Here is a 9,948-nt window from a genome sequence, read left to right as displayed (position 1 = left end):
TAGTTGTGGTATAGTGGATTTGTTAAAGGGTACATCTACACCAAGATATCTGTATGTTTTAACGTAGCTAATGATTTCACCCTGCAAATAGATGGGTGGGGGATGTCGTTTGCTTGTTAATATCTTAGTTTTAGAGGAAGATATTATGAGGCCTAGTCGATTACAAATTGCTTGAACTTCATTAAGAATGGTATTCATCTTCTTATGCCCTGTTGTATGGATCATGATATCATCAGCATAGCTTATAGCTATATGTTTAGGTGAGGCAGGTAGAGCATTTAGGAGAGCATTAATCAGAATATTAAATAGCATGGGACTAAGAACTCCTCCCTGCGGTGTACCTAAAGACATTTCTTTAGAATCACTTCTGAAGCCTTGGTAAAGGACAGAGGATACTCTATTTGACAGGTATCCTATTATCCAGCAGAGTAAGCTACCACCAATATTCATTTTGGCTAGTTCATGTAGTATAACGGTTCTGTTCGCAATATCAAATGCAGATTTTAGATCAAGAAAAGTGGTAAAACTAGTAGAGGTGTGTGCAGTGAGAAAGGTGGAAATACAGTTCTGCACACTTACCTTTCATGAACCCATAGAGGTAGGGGGAAAGTTGATGTCTGATTCTGTAGTACAGTCTGTTAAGCATCATTCTATCAAAAGTTTTACAAAGACAACTAGTTAAGGAGATCGGCCTAAATGTATCAGGCTGTTGGGGCTTAGGGATAGGCACAATGAGACTATTGGTCCAGGAAGTAGGAAGAACGCCCTCAATGTAACTGAGATTATACAGTGCCAACAAAGGGTTATCATGCACGTGCCTTAGAGTTCTGAGAATATCATAGGTTATACCATCCTCTCCAGGAGCAGTTGATCGACCCTTGGTTAATGCATTATCTAATTCATACTCGGTAAAGAGGCAATCACTCTCATCTATATTTTGGCTCATAAAATTAATCAGTTTCAACATTTCTTCAGAAGTACTCTCTAAATTTTTTCTAATATGGGATGGAAGGCTTTCATGCCTCGATGTTTTGGACCAGTCATTTATGAGGTCATTTGCTTTTTCAAGAGGAAAGGGATGAGCAACATTCCCAGTCTTTTTCCTGGTTATTTTATTTATACCTTTCCAAGCCAAACTCAAAGGGGTGGACCTATTTAATCCACTAACAAACTGTTCCCATTCCTGTTGCCTAAGTTCTTCCTTTCTATTCCTTGCATTTGTTAGTGCAGCTTGGAACGTTCTGAGCAGGTCTGGGGTTCTACATTCACAGTATGCTTTACCAATCCTCCTAGCTGCATGTGTTAGATTGCGTAGCTGTGGATCATTATAGTATTTACATTGGTTTTTATTGTTATTTATAGTGGAGGGTTTTTGTTTCCTATTCCTGCCCACTTGATCTGTGAGAACACTCTCAATAGTGGTAATTAAATCATCATTAAATTTTTGTGTGCCAATGGGCTCGTAATTCTTATACCATTGATCCAAGTGGTTAATAAAGTTGTCTCTGTGTTCTGGTTTGAGAATAAGTTTCCTCCTTCTGTATTTAGCTCCTTGATTGCTGGAGATGTGATCAAGATTGACAGTTGTTAGTCTTGGGAAGTGATCAGATTGAAGATCATCAACTATGACAGAGTCATGCATCGTATATGATGTATTAAATCCAAGACACAGATCTAGTATGCCACCATATATGTGAGTAGGCTCAGTAGTGCCCACAATTCGAACATTACCATGCTCATTTAGCAATCTCACTAGTTTAGTTCCATTGGTGTTTGTTATAGACCCACCAATATTCTTATGTCTGGCATTAAAATCTCCAAGAATGATTGTAGGTTCACTATTGAAGCGATCTGGTAAAGCATCAGGTCGAAGCTGGTTCGCTGGGGCATAGAGATTAAAAATGTTTATGGAAAAATCGCCTGCATATACTTTGACACCATGATACTGCATGTTAACTCGACTCTGCAAGGAAAGGAGTGAATGTGGCAAGCTCTTTCTGACATACATCACACAACAGTTGGTTGACCTTAGGTTATAAGCTGCATATCCAGGCAAGTTTGGTGGAGGTGCTCCATCTTTCAATCTACATTCCTGCAAACAGATGACATCAATATTCTTGGTTGCACTAATATGATGTAAGTCAGGCAACCGCTTCCTGATGGAAGCAATGTTCCATGAAAAGATTTGTAATGTATCCATTGTAGTGAGTTATTACAATCTCTTGCTCATAAGATGGTAAAACTATTATGCTTTGACTACAGTGTGCAGATACTTAAGAGCAAATAGCATAGTTTGTACGTCTTTATCTTCAGGACCTTTATTTTTAAGCATTTTTCGGCATTTTGGCAGCCAGTTAAAAGGCAAGTCTTGAAGGCAAGAGTTATGGGCTTCTTTCTCACAAATTGCTGGAAGCTGAACGGTGATTGCTGCGCTTTTGACATCATCACCATGCTCAAGAGCATCATCCTGATTACATATATTTATTAAACTTGTCAGGATCTGTTCAAGATGCACAATTTTTTTCTGGAAAGTTGTTATAATATGAGGAAGGTCAGGCGAATCCAATGCCTCTCCGGAGTATGGCACTTCTGGGTTAGTGCTTTCTTTAACACCTATCACCTTAACAGGTACCATGGTTACATTAGTGTTCTCTGTTTCATCATTCATTGCAGGTAGGTCCTGTGCATCTGACTCATCTCCAATTTCCAGGGAGGTTACCTGTGTGGTGTCCGTCTGACTGTTGTAGTTGTATGTATTGGGAGAAATGACAAACTCATCCCCATATTCAGGTGTAGCCATAGGTATCTGTAGTGGCAGACCAGTAGTTCCATATGTGCTAGCAGGGATGGCTAGCTCCTCCATAGCTGGTGTGTGTGACGGCATTCTGGTATCACCAGAATCCTTTGCAGTGAGGTGGGGTTCTTGCACACTTTGCAGAGGTTCAGTCTCAGATCTGGCTGTGGTAGACTGGATGGCCCCATCCTCAGTGACCATTAAAGGACTGTTATCAGGTTTACATCGAAGTTTGTTTGGGTTCTGACTGCAGTCCTTGTGGGAAACTGTAACCCCAACTTCTTTACAGTTAATACACTTAAATTTTCGACTGTCAGGGACTACTGTGCATTCTCTAGTGGAATGTTTCCCAGCACACTTACCACACCAAGAATGTAGTATTCCACAGTCTACTGCAACATGGCCATAGTGCTGGCATTTGTAACACCTACGTTTAGGGGGTAGGTACACTTCGATGTTTAGGAAACGTAAACCATGCACCCAGATATTCCGGGGGAGGGGCACAGAGATTAGATTTAGATTTTGCCACCGAAGTGGCTAGTTTATTGTGCACCCCATATCCATCCTGTTGACGGTAGCGCGAGAGCATATGGATACACAAAAGGCCTAGGAACTAGGCCCCAAAGGGTTAACAGGAATACATATGGATTTATATCTACATATCTATAGTTCACTTATCTGTTACAAGCAAATTTAGGAAATTTGCTTAGTGTATCTGGTATCTTATTTTCATTAATAAGATATCTTGACATGTCACATAGGTTATTATACTGTCTGTCTCTGTATTCCTCAATAAGTGGATAATTAAGCACATAGTGTTCAAGAGAGTGACCATATGCCTGATCACATAATTTACATTTAGTTTGATCATCATCTGTTTGTCTCCCAAACTGCCAGAAGTACTTGTAACCAAGCCTAAGCCTGGCCACTACAACATCAGTCAGTCTGTTCACATTGCAAGTTGCTCCATAAACATACTTATCTACGTTCATGTTATCATAGTGGGTTATAGATCTACTCAGGCTTCTAACTGCATTCCTATAACAATCACTTTCATTATTTACTTCTCTCCTAATATTATTCCTAATGCTAGACACAGTTATACCAAAGTTATATTCTACATTCTCCTTCTCGATACTCTTCTTGGCTAACATATCAACTTTATCATGAAGGAGTAATCCAATGTGTGATGGGATCCATAGCAATTGTACATTAATTCCTTTGTCACTAATTTTTGAGTATCTATACCTGGCTTCCCCAATGAGCATGTTGTTGGAGTCATTATATGAGCCAAGAGCCTTCAATGATGACATAGAATCAGTAATGATGATAGAGTCAAGCTCAGTGTCATAGGTTAGCTTTAACGCCATTAGGATTGCAAACAATTCAGTTTGCAGTGTAGACGCCCAGTTGTTAATTCTTATGCCTACCTCAACAAATTTATTATCGTTCTTAACTAGGGAGGTGGCAACAAGAGCAGATGCAGCCCTGCCAGAAGACTCCTGTTTAGATCCATCAGTGTATATAACTTGTGATAACTTGTTACTACCAGCTAGGTGAGAAATTTCTTCTTGAGCAGTTGCTCTAACAAGAGATTTAAGGAAGGGATTACTAGCAATGAGCTTCTTGGGAGGGACTTGTAGGTATGTGATATTAAATGAACACATCTTCCATGAAGGGGTGAAATGCTCTTGTTGCCTACAGTGATACAGTTCATGCAGGTTATAAAACTTAATGCAATTGCACGTTTTCACAATCCATTTAGATCTGTGTGTATTTACCTCTAGACACTTGGTAAGATTCACTGTGACAGTGTCTGGTTCGTTTCTCAACATTCTAATACCGAGTATAGTGTTAATTTCAACAATCCTATCACTGATACTAGAAATACCAAGCTCCTTCCTCATGTTAAGAACTTTTGTAGATCTGGGACAGCCAAGAATAAACCATGAGAGCTTCATTTTGCATTAACTCCAAGGGTCGGAGAGAACTTTCTCTAGCTAATATCAACATGGGAGCAGCATAATCAATTAAGGACCTAACATAAGCTATTGGATCACTACGACAAGGTCCTAAATGCACTAGAAGACAAAAAGAATGCAGATGTAATATATACAGACTTTGCAAAAGCCTTCGACAAGTGTGACCATGGCGTAATAGCGCACAAAATGCGTGCTAAAGGAATAACAGGAAAAGTCGGTCGATGGATCTATAATTTCCTCAGTAACAGAACACAGAGAGTAGTCGTCAACAGAGTAAAGTCCGAGGCAGCTACGGTGAAAAGCTCTGTTCCACAAGGCACAGTACTCTCTCCCATCTTGTTCCTCATCCTCATATCCGACGTAGACAAGGATGTCAGCCACAGCACCGTGTCTTCCTTTGCAGATGACACCCGAATCTGCATGACAGTGTCTTCCATTGCAGACACTGCAAAGCTCCAGGCGGACATCAACCAAATCTTTCAGTGGGCTGCAGAAAACAATATGAAACTCAACGATGAGAAATTTCAATTACTCAGATATGGTAAACATGAGGAAATTAAATCTTCATCAGAGTACAAAACAAATTCTGGCCACAAAATAGAGCGAAACACCAACGTCAAAGACCTGGGAGTGATCATGTCGAAGGATGTCACCTTCAAGGACCATAACATTGTATGAATCGCATCTGCTAGAAAAATGACAGGATGGATAATGAGAACCTTCAAAACTAGGGAGGCCAAGCCCATGATGACACTCTTCAGGTCACTTGTTCTATCTAGGCTGGAATATTGCTGCACACTAACAGCACCTTTCAAGGCAGGTGAAATTGCCGACCTAGAAAATGTACAGAGAACTTTCACGGCGTGCATAACGGAGATAAAACACCTCAATTATTGGGAGCGCTTGAGGTTCCTAAACCTGTATTCCCTGGAACGCAGGAGGGAGAGATACATGATTATATACACCTGGAAAATCCTAGAGGGACTAGTACCGAACTTGCACACGAAAATCACTCACTACGAAAGCAAAAGACTTGGCAGACGATGCACCATCCCCCCAATGAAAAGCAGGGGGTGTCACTAGCACGTTAAGAGACCATACAATAAGTGTCAGGGGCCCTAGACTGTTCAACTGCCTCCCAGCACACACAAGGGGGATTACCAACAGACCCCTGGCAGTCTTCAAGCTGGCACTGGACAAGCACCTAAAGTCAGTTCCGGATCAGCCTGGCTGTGGCTCGTACGTTGGTTTGCGTGCAGCCAGCAGCAACAGGCTGGTTGATCAGGCTCTGATCCACCAGGAGGCCTGGTCACAGACCGGGCCGCGGGGGCGTTGACCCCCGGAACTCTCTCCAGGTAAACTCCAGGTAATGTACATCATTCTCACGATTCTCACATTTGCACCATAGTTGGGATTGTAGCCAGCAACAGCTTTGAGAGCATTTAGCCTAGCTTTACATTTCTTGTTTAGTTTTGGTATAGTGGATTTGTTAAAGGGTACATCTACACCAAGATATCTGTAAGTTTTAACGTAGCTAATGATTTCACCCTGCAAATAGATGGGTGGGGGATGTCGTTTGCTTGTTAATATCTTAGTTTTAGAGGAAGATATTATGAGGCCTAGTCGATTACAAATTGCTTGAACTTCATTAAGAATGGTATTCATCTTCTTATGCCCTGTTGTATGGATCATGATATCATCAGCATACCATATAGCTATATGTTTAGGTGAGGCAGGAAGAGCATTTAGGAGAGCATTAATCAGAATATTAAATAGCATGGGACTAAGAACTCCTCCCTGCGGTGTACCTAAAGACATTTCTTTAGAATCACTTCTGAAGCCTTGGTAAAGGACAGAGGATACTCTATTTGACAGGTATCCTATTATCCAGCAGAGTAAGCTACCACCAATATTCATTTTGGCTAGTTCATGTGGTATAACGGTTCTGTTCGCAATATCAAATGCAGATTTTAGATCAAGAAAAGTGGTAAAACTAGTAGAGGTGTGTGCAGTGAGAAAGGTGGAAATACAGTTCTGCACACTTACCTTTCATGAACCCATAGAGGTAGGGGGAAAGTTGATGTCTGATTCTGTAGTACAGTCTGTTAAGCATCATTCTATCAAAAGTTTTACAAAGACAACTAGTTAAGGAGATCGGCCTAAATGTATCAGGCTGTTGGGGCTTAGGGATAGGCACAATGAGACTATTGGTCCAGGAAGTAGGAAGAACGCCCTCAATGTAACTGAGATTATACAGTGCCAACAAAGGGTTATCAGGCACGTGCCTTAGAGTTCTGAGAATATCATAGGTTATACCATCCTCTCCAGGAGCAGTTGATCGACCTTTGGTTAATGCATTATCTAATTCATACTCGGTAAAGAGGCAATCACTCTCATCAATATTTTGGCTCATAAAGTTAATCAGTTTCAACATTTCTTCAGAAGTACTCTCTAAATTTTTTCTAATATGGGATGGAAGGCTTTCATTCCTGGATGTTTTGGACCAGTCATTTATGATGTCATTTGCTTTTTCAAGAGGAAAGGGATGAGCAACATTCCCAGTCTTTTTCCTGGTTATTTTATTTATACCTTTCCAAGCCAAACTCAAAGGGGTGGACCTATTTAATCCACTAACAAACTGTTCCCATTCCTGTTGCCTAAGTTCTTCCTTTCTATTCCTTGCATTTGTTAGTGCAGCTTGGAACGTTCTGAGCAGGTCTGGGGTTCTACATTCACGGTATGCTTTACCAATCCTCCCCTCAAGGAAGGTTCCTTGATGTTGGTGAGGGGCTCTTGATTTAGGGAATTGGATCTGTGCTCCAGTTCCCCAAATTAAGCCTGAATGCCTTCCACATCCCCCCCCCCCAGGCGCTGTATAATCCTCCGGGTTTAGCGCTTCCCCCTTGATTGTAATAATAATAATTTACCAATCCTCCTAGCTGCATGTGTTAGATTGCGTAGCTGTGGATCATTATAGTATTTACATTGGTTTTTATTGTTATTTATAGTGGAGGGTTTTTGTTTCCTATTCCTGCCCACTTGATCTGTGAGAACACTCTCAATAGTGGTAATTAAATCATCATTAAATTTCTGTGTGCCAATGGGCTCGTAATTCTTATACCATTGATCCAAGTGGTTAATAAAGTTGTCTCTGTGTTCTGGTTTGAGAATAAGTTTCCTCCTTCTGTATTTAGCTCCTTGATTGCTGGAGATGTGATCAAGATTGACAGTTGTTAGTCTTGGGAAGTGATCAGATAGAAGATCATCAACTATGACAGAGTCATGCATCGTATATGATGTATTAAATCCAAGACACAGATCTAGTATGCCACCATATATGTGAGTAGGCTCAGTAGTGCCCACAATTCGAACATTATCATGCTCATTTAGCAATCTCACTAGTTTAGTTCCATTGGTGTTTGTTATAGACCCAGCAATATTCTTATGTCTGGCATTAAAATGATGGAAGCTGAACGGAGATTGCTGCACTTTTGACATCATCACCATGCTCAAGAGCATCATCCTGATTACATATATTTATTAAACTTGTCAGGATCTGTTCAAGATGCTCAATTTTTTTCTGGAAAGTTGTTATAATATGAGGAAGGTCAGGCGAATCCAATGCCTCTCCGGAGTATGGCACTTCTGGGTTAGTGCTTTCTTTAACACCTATCACCTTAACAGGTACCATGGTTACATTAGTGTTCTCTGTTTCATCATTCATTGCAGGTAGGTCCTGTGCATCTGACTCGTCTCCAATTTCCAGGGAGGTTACCTGTGTGGTGTCCGTCTGACTATTGTAGTTGTGTGTATTGGGAGAAATGACAAACTCATCCCCATATTCAGGTGTAGCCATAGGTATCTGTAGTGGCAGACCAGTAGTTCCATATGTGCTAGCAGGGATGGCTAGCTCCTCCACAGCTGGTGTGTGTGATGGCATTCTGGTATCACCAGAATCCTTTGCAGTGAGGTGGGGTTCTTGCACACTTTGCAGAGGTTCAGTCTCAGATCTGGCTGTGGTAGACTGGATGGCCCCATCCTCAGTTACCATTAAAGGACTGTTATCAGGTTTACATCGAAGGTTGTTTGGGTTCTGACTGCAGTCCTTGTGGGAAACTGTAACCCCAACTTCTTTACAGTTAATACACTTAAATTTTCGGCTGTCAGGGCCTACTGTGCATTCTCTAGTGGAATGTTTCCCAGCACACTTACCACACCAAGAATGTAGCATTCCACAGTCTACTGCAACATGGCCATAGTGCTGGCATTTGTAACACCTACGTTTAGGGGGTAGGTACACTTCGATGTTTAGGAAACGTAAACCATGCACCCAGATATTCCGGGGGAGGGGCACAGGACCTACCCAACTGGCAATAATTTGGGATTTTCCTTTAAGTCTTTTAGGCTTGATGATATGCTCACTTAGAGTCAGATGGGATGGGTCCATGCAGAGAGGGTATCCAAAGATTATGATACTGACCCATTTTTTAAAGTGGTGAGTGTCTGATGGAGGTCGGAGCAGCTTAATATCCCCATAAGGTGTACTAAGTATATCATTGATCAGCTCTTTATTCTGTTCCACAAACACAAAGTTGTGTGTGTTTTTCCTAAATTGGATCCTTGAGTTAGGATGCTTGTTTACAGCTTCCATTAGCCATGCACACTTAGCAGGCAGCGGGGTGCTTAACACATTCTTCCTTTGAAGAAAGACTTCTTGCAGCCTCTGTGCACCAAGGACGTTTAGTATCACATTGTGTACGAGTCAAGTGAGTCTGACTACGTCGACGCTCTAGCCCTTTCTCACTTTTTCTCTTTTGTTTACTTTTAAAGGTCTGGAAGCTATCATCATTTCCATCACCTGCAGAAATAGGTTCCTCTATGACAGTTGCCATGTTTGTCAGTGATGATATCTGGTGTAAGACTCACAACACAAGAATTCCTCGCTTATCTTTCCCTTATAGCTTATGCAAGAGCAAATATTCACTACAAAGTCAGAAGTCCAAAATAGATCACAAGACACAAGTGCTCAAGTTCAATGAACACCTCCAACCATACTCAACCCAGACCACCACCACTCAATACGACACACACCCCACCAAAAACACACTCAGAGACAGACCTCTTGTATGTGTGTTAATAATATGGTACATATAATGATATAATGGATGGTAC

This window comes from Cherax quadricarinatus, chromosome 38 (genome assembly GCF_038502225.1).
Source record: "Cherax quadricarinatus isolate ZL_2023a chromosome 38, ASM3850222v1, whole genome shotgun sequence".
NCBI classification, from domain to species: domain Eukaryota; kingdom Metazoa; phylum Arthropoda; class Malacostraca; order Decapoda; family Parastacidae; genus Cherax; species Cherax quadricarinatus.
Note: the sequence above shows the minus strand (reverse complement) of the source record.